The sequence below is a fragment of the Callithrix jacchus genome, chromosome 17 (genome assembly GCF_049354715.1).
Source record: "Callithrix jacchus isolate 240 chromosome 17, calJac240_pri, whole genome shotgun sequence".
Classification (NCBI taxonomy): Eukaryota; Metazoa; Chordata; class Mammalia; order Primates; family Cebidae; genus Callithrix; species Callithrix jacchus.
This window is the reverse complement of record NC_133518.1, coordinates 73,068,090-73,082,303: the sequence shown is the minus strand read 5'-3', so window position 1 is coordinate 73,082,303 and position 14,214 is coordinate 73,068,090. Positions and strand designations below refer to the sequence as shown.

At 35.9% G+C, this 14,214-nt stretch overlaps 1 long non-coding RNA gene across 1 annotated transcript in view; it reads right to left on the bottom strand.

Annotated features, from left to right (window-relative positions):
* Positions 1-14,214, bottom strand: part of LOC118148900 (uncharacterized) — a 168,543-nt gene that overhangs the window by 86,791 nt on the left and 67,538 nt on the right. Inside the window, exon 2 of the long non-coding RNA XR_004735964.3 lies at positions 9,997-10,136. This is a non-coding gene — a long non-coding RNA (uncharacterized LOC118148900). The remainder of the gene's footprint in view (positions 1-9,996; positions 10,137-14,214) is intronic.

Below are 14,214 nucleotides of genomic sequence, written 5' to 3'. Positions count from 1 at the left end.
ATCAGCAGCCGTAGAGAGCAGCACTTCACACCTGTGTAGCAACTTGGTATTCTCAGCACATTTCCTGTTTGCTGTTGATTTTAATCTTAATACTGATACTATACAATAGGTGCTACTTAGCCCATTTTTTCTATATGAAGAAATTGAAATTCAGTACATTTAAATAGAAAAGTAGTATATAGGGCCGGGTGCGGTAGCTCATGCCTGTAATCCCAGCACTTTGGGAGGCCGAGGTGGATGGATCACGAGGTCAAGAGATCGAGACCATCCTGGTCAACATGGTGAAACCTCGTCTCTACTAAAAAAAAAAATACAAAAAAATTAACTGGGCATGGCGCGTGCCTGTAATCCCAGCTACTCAGGAGGCTGAGGCAGGAGAATTGCCTGAACCCAGGAGGCGGAGGTTGCTGTGAGCTGAGATCGTGCCATTGCACTACAGCCTGGGTAACAAGAGCGAAACTCCACCTCAAGAAAGAAGAAAGAAAGAAAGAAAGAAAGAAAGAAAGAAAGAAAGAGAGAGAGAGAGAGAGAGAGAGAGAGAGAGAGAGAGAGAGAGAGAGAGGAGAGAGGGAGGGAGGGAGGGAGGGAGGGAGGGAGGGAGGGAAAAAGAAAGAAAGAAAGAAAGAAAGAAAGGAAGGAAGGAAGGAAGGAAGGAAGGAAGGAAGGAAGGAAGGAAGGAAGGAAGGAAGGAAGGAAGGAAGGAAGGAAGGGAAAGAAAAGTAGTACATAACGGGAAAGACATAGAAACATGACCATAAATATAAAGGGATAAATTCTAGAATTGTTACTAAATATGTGAACTTATTACTTCAAATCTCAGGCTACAATTTCAATATCTGAAAATGATTATAATAGCCATTCACATATTTTGTTGTTATTCTTAAATAACCTTGCAGGTAGTAGAATACGCTGGCATTTGTACAGATTTTTTTTCCCTTAGGAGGTAGGATAAGGAGTCAAATCTTCTTACTCAGAGAGAAGATTGCATAGCTCATAAGAAATATTGTTGGCAGGTGTAGATACTGCATAAGAATCTTCTCATACAAATTAAGTCCCTAACTGCTGGCCAAAATGTGATTGATTCTTCGCTCCACAGGAAGATATCATATATCCCTGCTTTATGGACCCAGAGTCTCTAAGACTTGTTTCCTAATATAGAAGTCAAACTTTCAGTCATATTCCAACCCATTGAAATTAAAATAATACAGCACTTTAGTCCTGGTTTTTTGGTTGATGGATTGATTAATTTATATACTCAACTAAATTAGATAACTAAGTCTTCAAAATATTTTTTTTTTCTACTTATTCATTCTCTGCTGTCCTTTATTTATTTACATAGTCTGAGTTTCTGACCTGTATCAGTTTTATTTTTTATTTTTTTAATTTTTTATTGCATTTTAGGTTTTGGGGTACATGAGCAGAACATGCAAGACAGTTGCGTAGGTACACACATGGCAGTGTGTTTTGCTTCCTTTCTCCCCTTCACCCACATTTGGCATTTCTCCCCAGGCTATCCCTCCCCACCTCCCCCTCCCACTGGCCCTCCCTTTTTTCCCCCAATAGACCCCAGTGTTTAGTACTCCCCTCCCTGTGTTCATGTGTTCTCATTTTTCATCACCCGCCTGTGAGTGAGAATATGCGGTGTTTCATTTTCTGTTCTTGTGTCAGTTTGCTGAGGATGATGTTGTCTTCAAAATATTTTATGCATTGTTTCTCACACTTATAAATGTTATGTAATTCAACTTCTCCAAAAATATGGTCAAGTGCATACTTTATCTCTTTCATAGAAGATATATCTGAAAGTCTTCCTGAATTCTGGGACAACTACAATATATTATCTTCTTAAATAATGAAGAACAAATCCTCCAAGGTAAATAGTTATTTGGTGCTCTACTGAAAGTTAGTCAACTTCTTTCAAGAGCTATGAAATTATGTGAATATTTTTCCTTTTAAAAGACACAAATATCATCAGCAATTTTGGAGAATCAGAAAGAACATGTTAATCTCTAAAATGCCTAGTGCACTACAGACTTCTTGGGTATCTCATAAACCTGTTGTCAGTTGATTGGACACAGGGAACCTGGGCCTTACATAGACTCGGACTGGCAAAGTAGGACATGCTGGCAGTATGAGAGCATTTGGATTGTGCAGACGTATGTAACTTTTAAGAGAACATTTTATTATCTAACCTTGGAACAAGTAAATGAAAATAGAGATTAAAATAGTCTGTGGAGGGTTGGCAAAGCAGTTTCTTTGCTGTGTTATATTTTTCTTGGTCCCATTTGCAAGGGATCACTGGACTTTGGGGGAATATACATGTTTCTAAAATATTGACACATTAGAGTTGGAAGAGACCTAAGAAAGCATTTAACCCATGACTTCATCTTGTAAATGTGGGCTGTGAGATCTAGCACAGGCAATGATCTGTTTCCTTAAAACTAGAACCTTAGTCTAAATTTTATTTTAGTAGTCTCCTGTGAATCATTTTGGGAGATAAGGTAATAGGCATTAAATTAAAAATAAGCAAAATTATAAACGTTTTCTGTCCACAATGAAGAGATTAAAAGATTAAATGCATTTTTTGTTGGATGTTTTAGCATAAAAAGAAAAATTCTGAGTATTAGTTAGTTATCCTAAAACTAGAACATTGTTACCCTGTACAACGCTGAGAAATGTAATAGGCACTAAACATTCTCAGAATAAATGATTTCAAACCCATATTTAGCTAAACTAAAAAATATATACTTGGGAAAGTGTCTGGACCAAATGTTTATTCTACTTTTTTTGAGGTACTTGCTAAATAAATTATTAAAATAGCTAAGTAAATATATTTTTTCTAATATGATTATAATGCTCTGACATGTTTTAAAATGACCACTTGGGCAAAGAATAACTGCAATTATGATTTTTTTTAAAAGTAAACTACTCTTACCTATTCACTGAAATGGGATTTTTATTATTAAAAAGCCACTTGGTTAACTGGGGTCTAGTTGCTGAATATTCTGGAAAACTGACTTTTAAAAGTAAATTATATAGTCATTACTTAATTAATTAGAAAGCATGTAATCTTTTCTCTACTACCTGTAATGCAATATTTTTGAGTTTCTTTTCCATAGAGACTCACATACTGAGGGAATGTTTTTTTAACTTTGTAATGGAATAAAAAATTCCATTATCAAATAAAAATTAAGAACACCTTCATAATACATTTTAATAAACTCACAATGCACTTTAGGATTGCAGGAGGTCTCATCATTTTCTCAGAGAAAGACAAATTAATTTTCTTGAACCCTACAAGCGTATCTCATCTCCCTCCACTGTTCCGCGTGAGCTCATTTATCAGTTATCATCCTTGCCTGGATGATGACAGCAGAACCAGCATTGATCTCTTCACTTTTATTCATATCTGCAATTATACACACCAAAGCCAACATGTAAAGACATGAATCAGGTTGTATTTTTTTGCTTACAAATTATTTAGTGGTTCAACCAGGTTTTATTATATTTTAGATAAAATGACATTTTTACCAGGTTTTCAAAAACCTATGACCATGGACTTCACATTTGAGCCATGCATCCGAATGACCTCAAGGGCTTGTAAAAAACGTATTACTGGGTAACACTGCCAGAATTTATGACTCAGTAAGTCGAGGGCAGCTTGAGAATTTGCATTTATGGTAAGCTACCGAGTGGTGCTAATGATTCTAGGCCAGGAGCAACACTTCGAGGAACACTACCCTGTAAGATTAGGTTTCTTCTTCTATTTCTTACCTGGTCCCCGATCTCTGCCTCCTCTCACTGGGAAACAGCCACACTGGCCTTCTTCCAACCACATTTTTCCTCCGGAAATTTCTTGCCCTGCATGTTGGCATGGTGGCTCCAAGCTATCTTCAAATTGCAAGACAATATCACATCTTCAGACACATATTTCCTAACCACCCTTTCTAGATTTGCTCTCCTATCAGAGGCCCTAGAAACTGATTTTTATCATATTGTTCTGTTTTATTAAATGTATAGCATTTCTAAATCTGAAATTGTTTAATTCTTGTCAATTTCCCTAAAATGTAGTACCTGTGAGAGCACAGACTTTGTCTTTCCATTCTAGATCTTTAAAGCCTAATTGAGACATAATCCCTGATTAGCCATGAACATTTATTAGCAGATGCTAGGAGAGTAGTTTAGAAAAAAGTCTGGGAATTTTTACCTATACTTGAGGGGAAGCTAGTGCTGACTTAACATTTAAAGCTGCAAAGGAAAGGAACAATCCAGAAAACATGGTCATTTCTGACACCAACCACAGAGTTCTGGGGTCCTCCAGACCACTCTCGTATTGAATGATTTGCTTAAAAGGCTCACAGAAGATATTGAAAGCTGTTATGCTCTCAGTATGATTCGTAATATGAAACCAATACAGACTAAAATCAGCCAAAGGAAAAGTTGTCCAGGTCAGAGTCAGAAAAATTTCAAACATGGAGCTTCCTGTTCTTTCCCCATGAAGTCATGGACAACATTAACTCCTCCCAGAAACAATGTGTGGCAGTATACCTGGGTACTGTCGAAGAGCAAAGCTCACGTGAGACAGTGTCTGGAGTTTTCACTGTGTATTGATTACACACACGAGTGGCTTTCCATTTGGCTGACCTTCAGTCTACAACTCTTCCAGAGGTACAGCAGCTCCCATTATGAATTGACTATCTAATGTGTCCGAAGGCCCCCAGGAAAGCAAAGATACTTTTACCAGGCAGGATGTATCAAGGATCTAGAGACACCTCCCAGGTGCTGAAGCAAGGGACAGAACTTTCTTTGCATAAGGTTAATTCTAAGCTACATGGGGGCTCTGCAAATTGAATAATAATATATGTATGTCTCTTCAGTATACAGAAATACTCTTGAAAAAGTCATTTTCCATTCTTTTATGTGTTCATTCATTTATTCATTTACTTGGTGGCTTGCTTATTATATACTAAGTTGAGTCCCTTTTCCTCAAAGAGCTCAGAATCTTAGAAGGAAGACAAACAGGATAAGGAGAATTAGTCACCCAACCCACAGGCTTGTGAGCTGAAGAAAATACAGTTGTTTTAAAATGCCAGTTTTGTGGTGTTTTATTATTCAACAAAACCTACATAGATGCAGACTAGATGTTAGGATAGTTACTCTTACATCATAGAGAATATAGGGTCATAATCATCTATATCTCTAGGGCTAAGTTTATTCTAGTCTATGCAGGTGATGAGGCTAAGATAGATCAAAACATTTTGATGGTTTTTATTTCAGGAAAGAGATCAATTACAAACTAAGAATTAAAAATTAATGATATTTTGTGCCCAGTTGTCTCTTTACTGGGTCATAGCATCCTACTCAAAATATGCACATATCAGAATGCAAATAACAGGAGTATTTAAAAAGTCCAAGAATGAGGTTGGGCGCAGTGGCTTCTGCCTGTAATCCCAGCACTTTGGAAGGCCAAAGTTAAAGGATCACTGGAGGTCAGTTTTCAGGATCAGCCTGACCAACAGAGTGAAACCCCATCTCCACTAAAAATACAAAACTTAGCTGGGCATGATGTCGCCCACCTGTAGTCCCAGCTACTTGGAAGGCTGAGGCAGGAGAATCACTTGAGCCGGGAGGCAGGGGTTGTAGTGAGCCAATGTTTCACTACTGCATTTTAGTCAGAGCAATAGAGTGAGACTCCATCTCAAAAAAAAAAAAAAAAGGCCAAGAATAAAATATATTCATAACACTATACAGAATATTGCTTACTTTCATTTTTCATATCTAGTTCATGTTTTGTCTCAGTAAAAAGCTCCAGAGTTATAAATAAGAATGCAATAATCAGAAGGCAATTAGAAACATTGTATTTCTAACTCATAGCTTGTTTTGCAAAGCACATTAATTAAATTATTTAAAATTTGCACACTGTTTGCTGTTTCACTTGTTAAAATGTGTTCTCACCCAATCAGAATCTATCTGTAAAGAAAAGCACAACAGAACTTGCTTGAGAGGAAAAAAAATATATATATATATATAATATATATATATATATATATATATATATATATATATAATATATATATAGGTGTTATTTGTGTTGAGAAAGAAGAAAATAATAAACATCCCATAGAAAAGAGTTTCCAGATAAATCTTGGAGTCCCTAGAGGTCCCTCAGATAAATCTCAAGTAAGCATCAGAACTTTTAAAGAATTATCTAAGGCAAACTGGAAAATGAAACCCTGAGAGAGTTTCCCCAACTTGCTTCACTCTTCTTCAGGTGTATCAGGAACTGCTGACATCTTGCCTTTTGCTGAGTTGCTGACTTGGATTTTAAAATGAGACTTTCTCCCCAAAGGCCAAGAAAGGGTAGAAATAAAGGCGTTTTGCAAAACAAGCTTGATACAGGAAATATTTCCCTGTGGCTTTAAATACATTGTGGAGACCAAAAGAGGTTCCTTGGAAATCAGCATCTACTTATAATCATTTACTGTTTGAGATTTAGAGAGCAATTGCTGTTGCCATGTTGTCATAAATAGGGAATTTCTGAACTTCATTTAACAATCTTTTTTAAAGGAGGCTTGAAATGGCATATTGATTTGATGTGTTGGTTTTCGATGGTTACAAAGAATGGTTATTTTTAGCCTACTTGTAATTTGAGTTCCTTGTAACAATAAATGTTCTAAAAGCCCATTTTCTTGCAGTTTTGATCTCAGGTATTTTGTGCATATGTATGTAGTTGTGTGAAATAATTCAAGCTACAGATTATTGAATTTTGATTAAAATTAAAATACAGCCCAATATCCTGGCCATGTGGTTTTTAAGTACTCTCTTTCCTGTCAAGAATGAGCTGGGCAAGTATAAAAGGGATTTACACTCTTTTGAATAGTATATATCAGGTGCTTTAGAATGCTTCTTTTTTTTTAATCCTTTCAACAATTTGGTGGAAAAAATATTGTAATCAGAAATAATCAGGACAAAAAATCAGAGACTTAAAAATACAAATGAGACCATACGTTTGAAAAAAATACAAATATCTGATTACTATAAATACCTTAATTCTAGAACAATAGCTTCCAAAAATTTCACCAAAGCTTCAGAAAGTGAGTAATCATTAATGACAGCAACTTTTAATATTGAAAAGAAGTAATAGTGTAAAAAGTATATCTGTGGTTAGCCATCTATTCAGTAAATTATAAAATATAATACACAATTATTATATACAAATTAACAAGTATTAAAAATAAAAGGAAAGCAACACATGTATATATGTGACTTATTTACAGTTCATATATTTAAAATTACTGTCTTTAGAATACTTTTGACATTTTATTTGTTGATGGGTTAGATTTTTATGATTACATTGATTTTCTCCTAATTTGGTATTTTTTTAACTTTTTATTACATATATGTACATAAAATGCACAAAATCATAATTGTAAAGTTTAATAAACTATCATAAGATGAATATACCAATAAACCATCACTCAATTCAAGAAAGAACATTACCTATATCCCAGAATCCTTTTTGTAACCCCTCTAATTTCTACCTACCTTTTCCTATCTATCTTGTTCCACTATTTATACCTAAGCTTTGCTTTTTCTTGAACTTTAAAATAATGAAAGGAAGCTATGCGTAGTCCTCTGTTTATGGATTAATTTGCTTGACATTGTATTAGAGAAAATCTATCCATGTTGTCATATTTAGCTTTGGTTTATTTTTATTGTATAGTATTCCATAGAATGAATGAATATACTACAATGTATTTATTCATTCTATGCTAATAAAATTTTTCTTTCACAAACATTTTGGTGCATAAACACACATATGTATATTTATATGTGATACATAATTTATTAGAAATATACACAGATGCCGAAACATGGGCTTTTAGGGCATTGATCTGTCCAAATTTAATGAACAATGCCTCAATTTTAAGTAGTGGTGCTAATTTATATTCTTGCCAGCAGTATATACGGGTTCTGATGTTCCATTTTCTCATGAAAACTTGGTGTGGTCTCTATTTTTATTTTAGACTCTCTGGTAGGTATGAGGATCTATTTTGTTTTTATTTGAATTCCTACTTTTAAAGAACAGAGCAGAAATCACAGGAATTCTTATACGCCAATAACAGACTTAAAGAGAGCCAAATCAAGAATGAACTGCCATTCACAACTGCTACAAAGAGAATAAAATACCGGTGAATACAACTAACAAAGGATGCAAAGGATCTCTTCAAGGAGAACTACAAACCACTGCTCAAGGAAATAAGAGAGGACACAAACAGATGGAGAAACATTCCATGCTCATGGTTATGTAGAATCAATATTGTGAAAATGGCCATACTGCCCAAAGTAATTTATAAATTCAATGCTATCCCCATCAAGCTACCTATGACCCTCTTCACAGAACTGGAAAAAAACCACCTTGAACTTCATATGGAACCAAAAGAGAGCCTGCATAGCCAAGAGAATCCTAAGCAAAAAGAACAAAGCTGGAGGCATCACACTACCTGACTTCAAACTATACTACAAGGCTACAGTAATCAAAACAGCATGATACTGATACCAAAACAGAGATATAGACCAATGAAACAGAACAGAGTCCTTGGAGGAAACACCACACATCTACAACCCTCTGATCTTTGACATATCTGCCAAAAACAAGCAATGGGGAAAGGATTCCCTGTTTAATAAGTGGTGTTGGGAAAACTGGCTACCCATGTGCAGAAAGCAGAAACTGGACCCCTTCCTGACACCTTACACTAAAATTAACTCCAGATGGATTAAAGACTTAAACACCAGACCTAACACCATAAAAACCCTGGAAGAAAGCCTAGACAAAACCATTCAGGACATAGGCATAGGCAAGGACATCACAACTAAAACACCAAAAGCACTGGCAACAAAAGCCAAAATAGACAATTGGAATCAAATTAAACCCACAGCTTTGTACAGAAAAAGAAACAATCATTAGAGTGAAGTGGCAACCAACAGAATGGGAAACAATTTTTGCAATCTACCCATCTGACAAAGGGCTGATATCCAGAATCTACAAAGAACTAAAACAGATTTACAAGAAAGAAAACAAACAAACCCATTAAAAAGTGGACAAGGGATATGAACAGACACTTTTTAAAAAAGACATATATGAGGCCAACAAATATATGAAAAAAATGTTCATCATCACTGGTCATTAGAGAAATGCAAATCAAAACCACATTGAGATACCACCTCATGCCTGTTAGAATGGCTATCATTAAAAAATCTGGAGACAGCAGATGCTAGAGAGGATGTGGAGAAATAGGAACACTTTTACACTGTTGGTGGGACTGTAAATTAGTTCAACCATTGTGAAAGACAGTGTGACGATTCCTAGAAATAGAAATTCCATTTGACCCAGCAATCCCATTACTGGGTATATATCCAAAATATTATAAATCCTTCTATTATTAGGACACATGCACACGAATGTTCATTGCAGCACTGTTTACAATAGCAAAGACTTGGAACCAACCCAAATGTCCATCGATGATAGACTAGACAGGGAAAATATGGCACATATACACCATGGAATACTATGCAGCCATAAAAAATGATGAGTTTGTGTCTTTTGTAGGAACATGAATAAATCTGGAAACCATAATTCTCAGCAAACTGACACAAGAACAGAAAATCAAACACTGCATGTTCTCACTCCTAGGCAGGTGTTGAACAATGAGAACACATGGACACAGGAAGAGGAGCATAACACACTGGGGTCTGTTGTGGGGGAATAGGAGAGGGACAGCAAGGGGGTAGGGAGGTTGGGGAGAGAGAACATGGGGAAAAATGCCAGATATAAGTGACGAGGAGATGGAGGCAGCAAACCACATTGCCATGTATGTACCTATGCAACAATCCTGCAGGATCTGCACATGTACCCCAGAATCTAAAGTGCAATAAAAAATATATATATATGCAGAGAATGGTGAAACCCCGTCTCTACTAAATTACCAAAAAAATTACCTGGGCATGGTAGCAGGCACCTGTAATCCCAGCTACTCAGGAGTCTGAGGCAGGAGAATCACTGGAACCCAGGAGGCAGAGGTTGCAGTTAGCCAAGATCATACTGAAGTGCAGCCCACATGGCAAGAGTGAGTCTCCATCTTGAAAAAGAAACAAGGGAAGGAAGGGAGGGAGGGAGGGAGGGAGGGAAGGAGAAAGAAAGAAAAAGTATTATTTTCTTTATTTGTATTGATTATTTGGATAAACATAATTTTTTTTCTGAAGAGCCTGTTAAAAATCTTTCACCATTTTTTTCTATTGAATTGTCTTTGTTTTTATTTTTATGTTTATTTATATTGAATTGTAGGAGTCCCTCATGTATTTTGGAATATCAATTTTTGATAACATGTGCTTTAGCTAGTGTGTCCCCTTCAGTGATAGATGATGAGTTGTAAGAAGAATTTCAAACTCAGATCAAGTAGAGTCTTGAGGGTAATAGCACCGTCCTAGTATTATATTACAGGTATGATGGAAACAGCATATTTGATCGTGGGAACACATAAACTCACTTGCAGTTTTAAAAATCATTGCAGCTACTGAATAGAATATACAGTTTAGGCAACTTAAAGTGGAGGCAGAGAGAGCAGATATGGTGTAGTAGTTCTCCAACTTCTTTTACTAGCAGTAATTTACATTTTGGTTCAAAAATCCACACCTGAATGTTTAGAGCAGCCTTATTCATAATGGGCAAAAATTAGAGGCATCCAATATGTCATTCAATATGTGAATGGATAATCAAACTATGGTACATTCATGTAATGTTATTTAGTAATAAAAAGAAATGGGCCGGGCGCGGTGGCTCACGCCTGTGATCCCAGCACTTTGGGAGGCCGAGGCAGGTGGATCACGAGGTCAAGAGATCGAGACCATCCTGGTCAACATGGTGAAACCCCGTCTCTACTAAATATACAAAAAATTAGCTGGGCATGGTGGCGCGTGCCTGTAATCCCAGCTACTCAGGAGGCTGAGGCAGGAGAATTGCCTGAACCCAGGAGGCGGAGGTTGTGGTGAGCCGAGATTGCGCCATTGCACTCCAACCTGGGTAACAAGAGTGAAACTCCATCTCAAAAAAAAAAAAAAAAAAAAAAAAAAAAAATTAGTTATCAAGCCCTACAAAAGATGGAGGAAATTTAAATGCCTTTTGATAAATTAGTTAATGTGTTTGAGCAGGTGAATGAATTTAAGTGTAAAAAAGCCAGTTTGAAAAGATTCTATACTACATGATTACAATTACGACATTCTGGAAAAAGCAAACTCTTGGGATAGTAAAAGACCATGGTAGTCCCTGATTGGTAGCGGGTGCTGGGGTCAGAATCAGAAACTGAGGGGAGGGATGACTAGGTCAAGCATAGGCAGTTTTTAGGACAGTGAGACTATTCTACATGCTGGTGTAATTAATAGTGGATACATGACATCATGCATTTGTCAAAACCCATAAAAATACAACACGATAGTGAACCTTAATGTAAGCTGCAGACTTTAATTAATGTGTCAGTATGTTTACCGACTGTAACAAACGTATCAATCACATTAATGCAATATGTAAATAATAGACGAAACTAAGAAAGTGGGAGAAGGAATATATAGGAACACTTTCATTTCCTGTAAACTTATATCTGCTCTGAAATAAAGTATCAATTTAAATAAAAATGTGTGTGTGTCTGTGTGTTATATATGCATGGAAACAGATACCTAGATAGGTAGGTAGGAAAGTAAAGACCATGGACAATTTCAATAGACAAACATTGGGTTGGTAACAATACTTGAAACAAGATATTATTAATGTCTATCATATAGAAAGTATTCTAACAAATTTGTCCTCAATTGATACAAATTTAATGCAAAAGAGAAGATGTGAATTTACATTTCAAAAAAAAAGGAGAAAATTCAGTGGTCAGTAAATATATACGAAAATGTTTAATCCCACAAGTGAAAAAGGAAATAAAAATTAAAACAATACTGAAATAGCAGTTAAACCCATCTAATCCACAAAAATTAAGTGATAGCATCTGTCATTGAAAGTGATTGGAAAAACGGGTTCTCTATTCCATGTTGGAGGGGAAATAATTGATATAGACATTTGAGAAAGCTATCTGGCAATATCTATTAAAGTTAAGAATGTACCTATCTTTAAAATCTTGGAATGTCATCCATGAAATCCAGGCCTCAAAAACAAAGTGTACAGAGCAAAAATAATATAAAATATGTTTAATATATAGAGAGGGATAAAAAACAAGATGTGCAGTTTTCTTTTGCTAAGGAAATGGTGGAATAAATTGTTTTATGGTTCTAAACTAGCTGTAGATTTGTAGAAGTATTAGATAGAAGTATATGATTGTAACTAAACAATGAGAAAATCCCTGGACAAGTAAGCATATTATTACACAACTGTGAAAAAAATTGAGTATGGGTATACTCCAGGTTCATATCAGTTACAGGCAGAAGGGATGTCATGGATGAATGGCAAAGGTCAAGGTTAGCCACTTCCACACACACAAAAATACACTTAAAAAGATTCTATAATCCTGAATATATATAAATAAGCTTATTTCCCCCAAGAGATACATGAGAGAATTGGCATAAAAATATTAATGGTGGTTGTATCAGACATGTGGAATTTCTGGAGATCACTTCCTGATTAATATTTTTCAATCACTGTTAATGCTTACAATTATAATTAAAACTATTACTTATAAAATTATTTAAAATACACCAAATATGACTAATTTTATAATAAAATACATAAAATGGCCCTAAGTACTTCTTTGAATTTGAAAGTAAAAATAAAAACACACTACCAACAAAAATAAAGGTGCTGCCGCTGCATTTGTGTTCAATTGTGTGACTAAAAGTATTTCTACTTTTCTAAAAAATTATTTTACTCTATTGAAGTACTATTTTATAACGTAAGTTTATTTGAATTGTTGCTCTCAAAAATACATATTTATGAAAGAACAGTAAACTTGTTGGAGCTGTGTTGAGCTGGCAATTATGATTGTGAAATTGTATTGTGTATTTACGATATTTAGTGTGGGCTAAAGGACTACAGCGTAGGTACAGGATGAGTAAGACATAGATATATACTTTATTGCATGCATATAATAAGTTACATATGATTGTGCTGTATTTCAATTAACAGAAAACAGTCAAGAAGTGATCGGCTAATGGTACAGTCATTTCCTTGAGGCAGTCTGGCTGGAGTCTAGAGAAACTGAAGAATTCTGGTTGGCTCCAGACCTCATTTCCTTGTAGAACTTTTAAAACTAGCCTCACCAGAATCTCTAGAGGTGCTCAGCGGCATTAAGGCACGTTCTCCTCCGAGACCTGAGCATGAACTATGGAGCCCTTTCATGGTCACCCCTTGCCTCATCGGGGGTGTCAGATGAGGCCAGGTCTTTTTTTTTAAATATGGGGTTTCACCATGATGGCCAGGCTGGTTTTGAACTCCTGACCTCAGGTGATCCACCCACCTCAGCCTCCCAAAATGCTAGGATTACGGGCGTGAGCCACCACACCCGGCTGAGGCCAGGTCTTGAGAGTTGTGGGCACCAAATCCAACTGGTCACTCCAGTGAACCCTCAGGTTTGCTAACCCAACTCTGCCCCTCATGTTCTCTAACGATTATTCGTTTGAGGTGTTTCAGTGTTCTCTTTTACTCCTTCAGCTCTCCAAACCTGGGTTGCAGTTCTATGTATTAAACTTCCTAATAAATACATTCCATCACATTTCTCATACACATATTTAATTATATTTTCTTTTTTTTGTTACTTAGTTTTCCTTCTAACAGTCTAGCCCCTCTGCTGTACGATAATTATATTTTCTGAAAAAAAATCATAAATGCATATGAGAAATAATAACGCACACTGCTTTTTCAGGGAAATAGACTAGCATTCCCCAAGATGCAGAGTCCCATAGAAAGAAAGTAAAGTGGTGACAGAATTGACTTCACGCATACCATATGAATTGTAGAAATCACCATAAGAGTGTGACATATGACAGATATGAAGACTGTCAACATAACTCTCCCTATCACAGAACCTGAGAAAACTCATGACAGTTCTAGGGGAGTCCATTGTCCCATCAGAAAAATTAGGATTTGAGTTATAGTTTTTATGTATGTGGTGACATTTCAAACTTTATATACATACAAACCTTATATTCACATACATATGTTTAAGC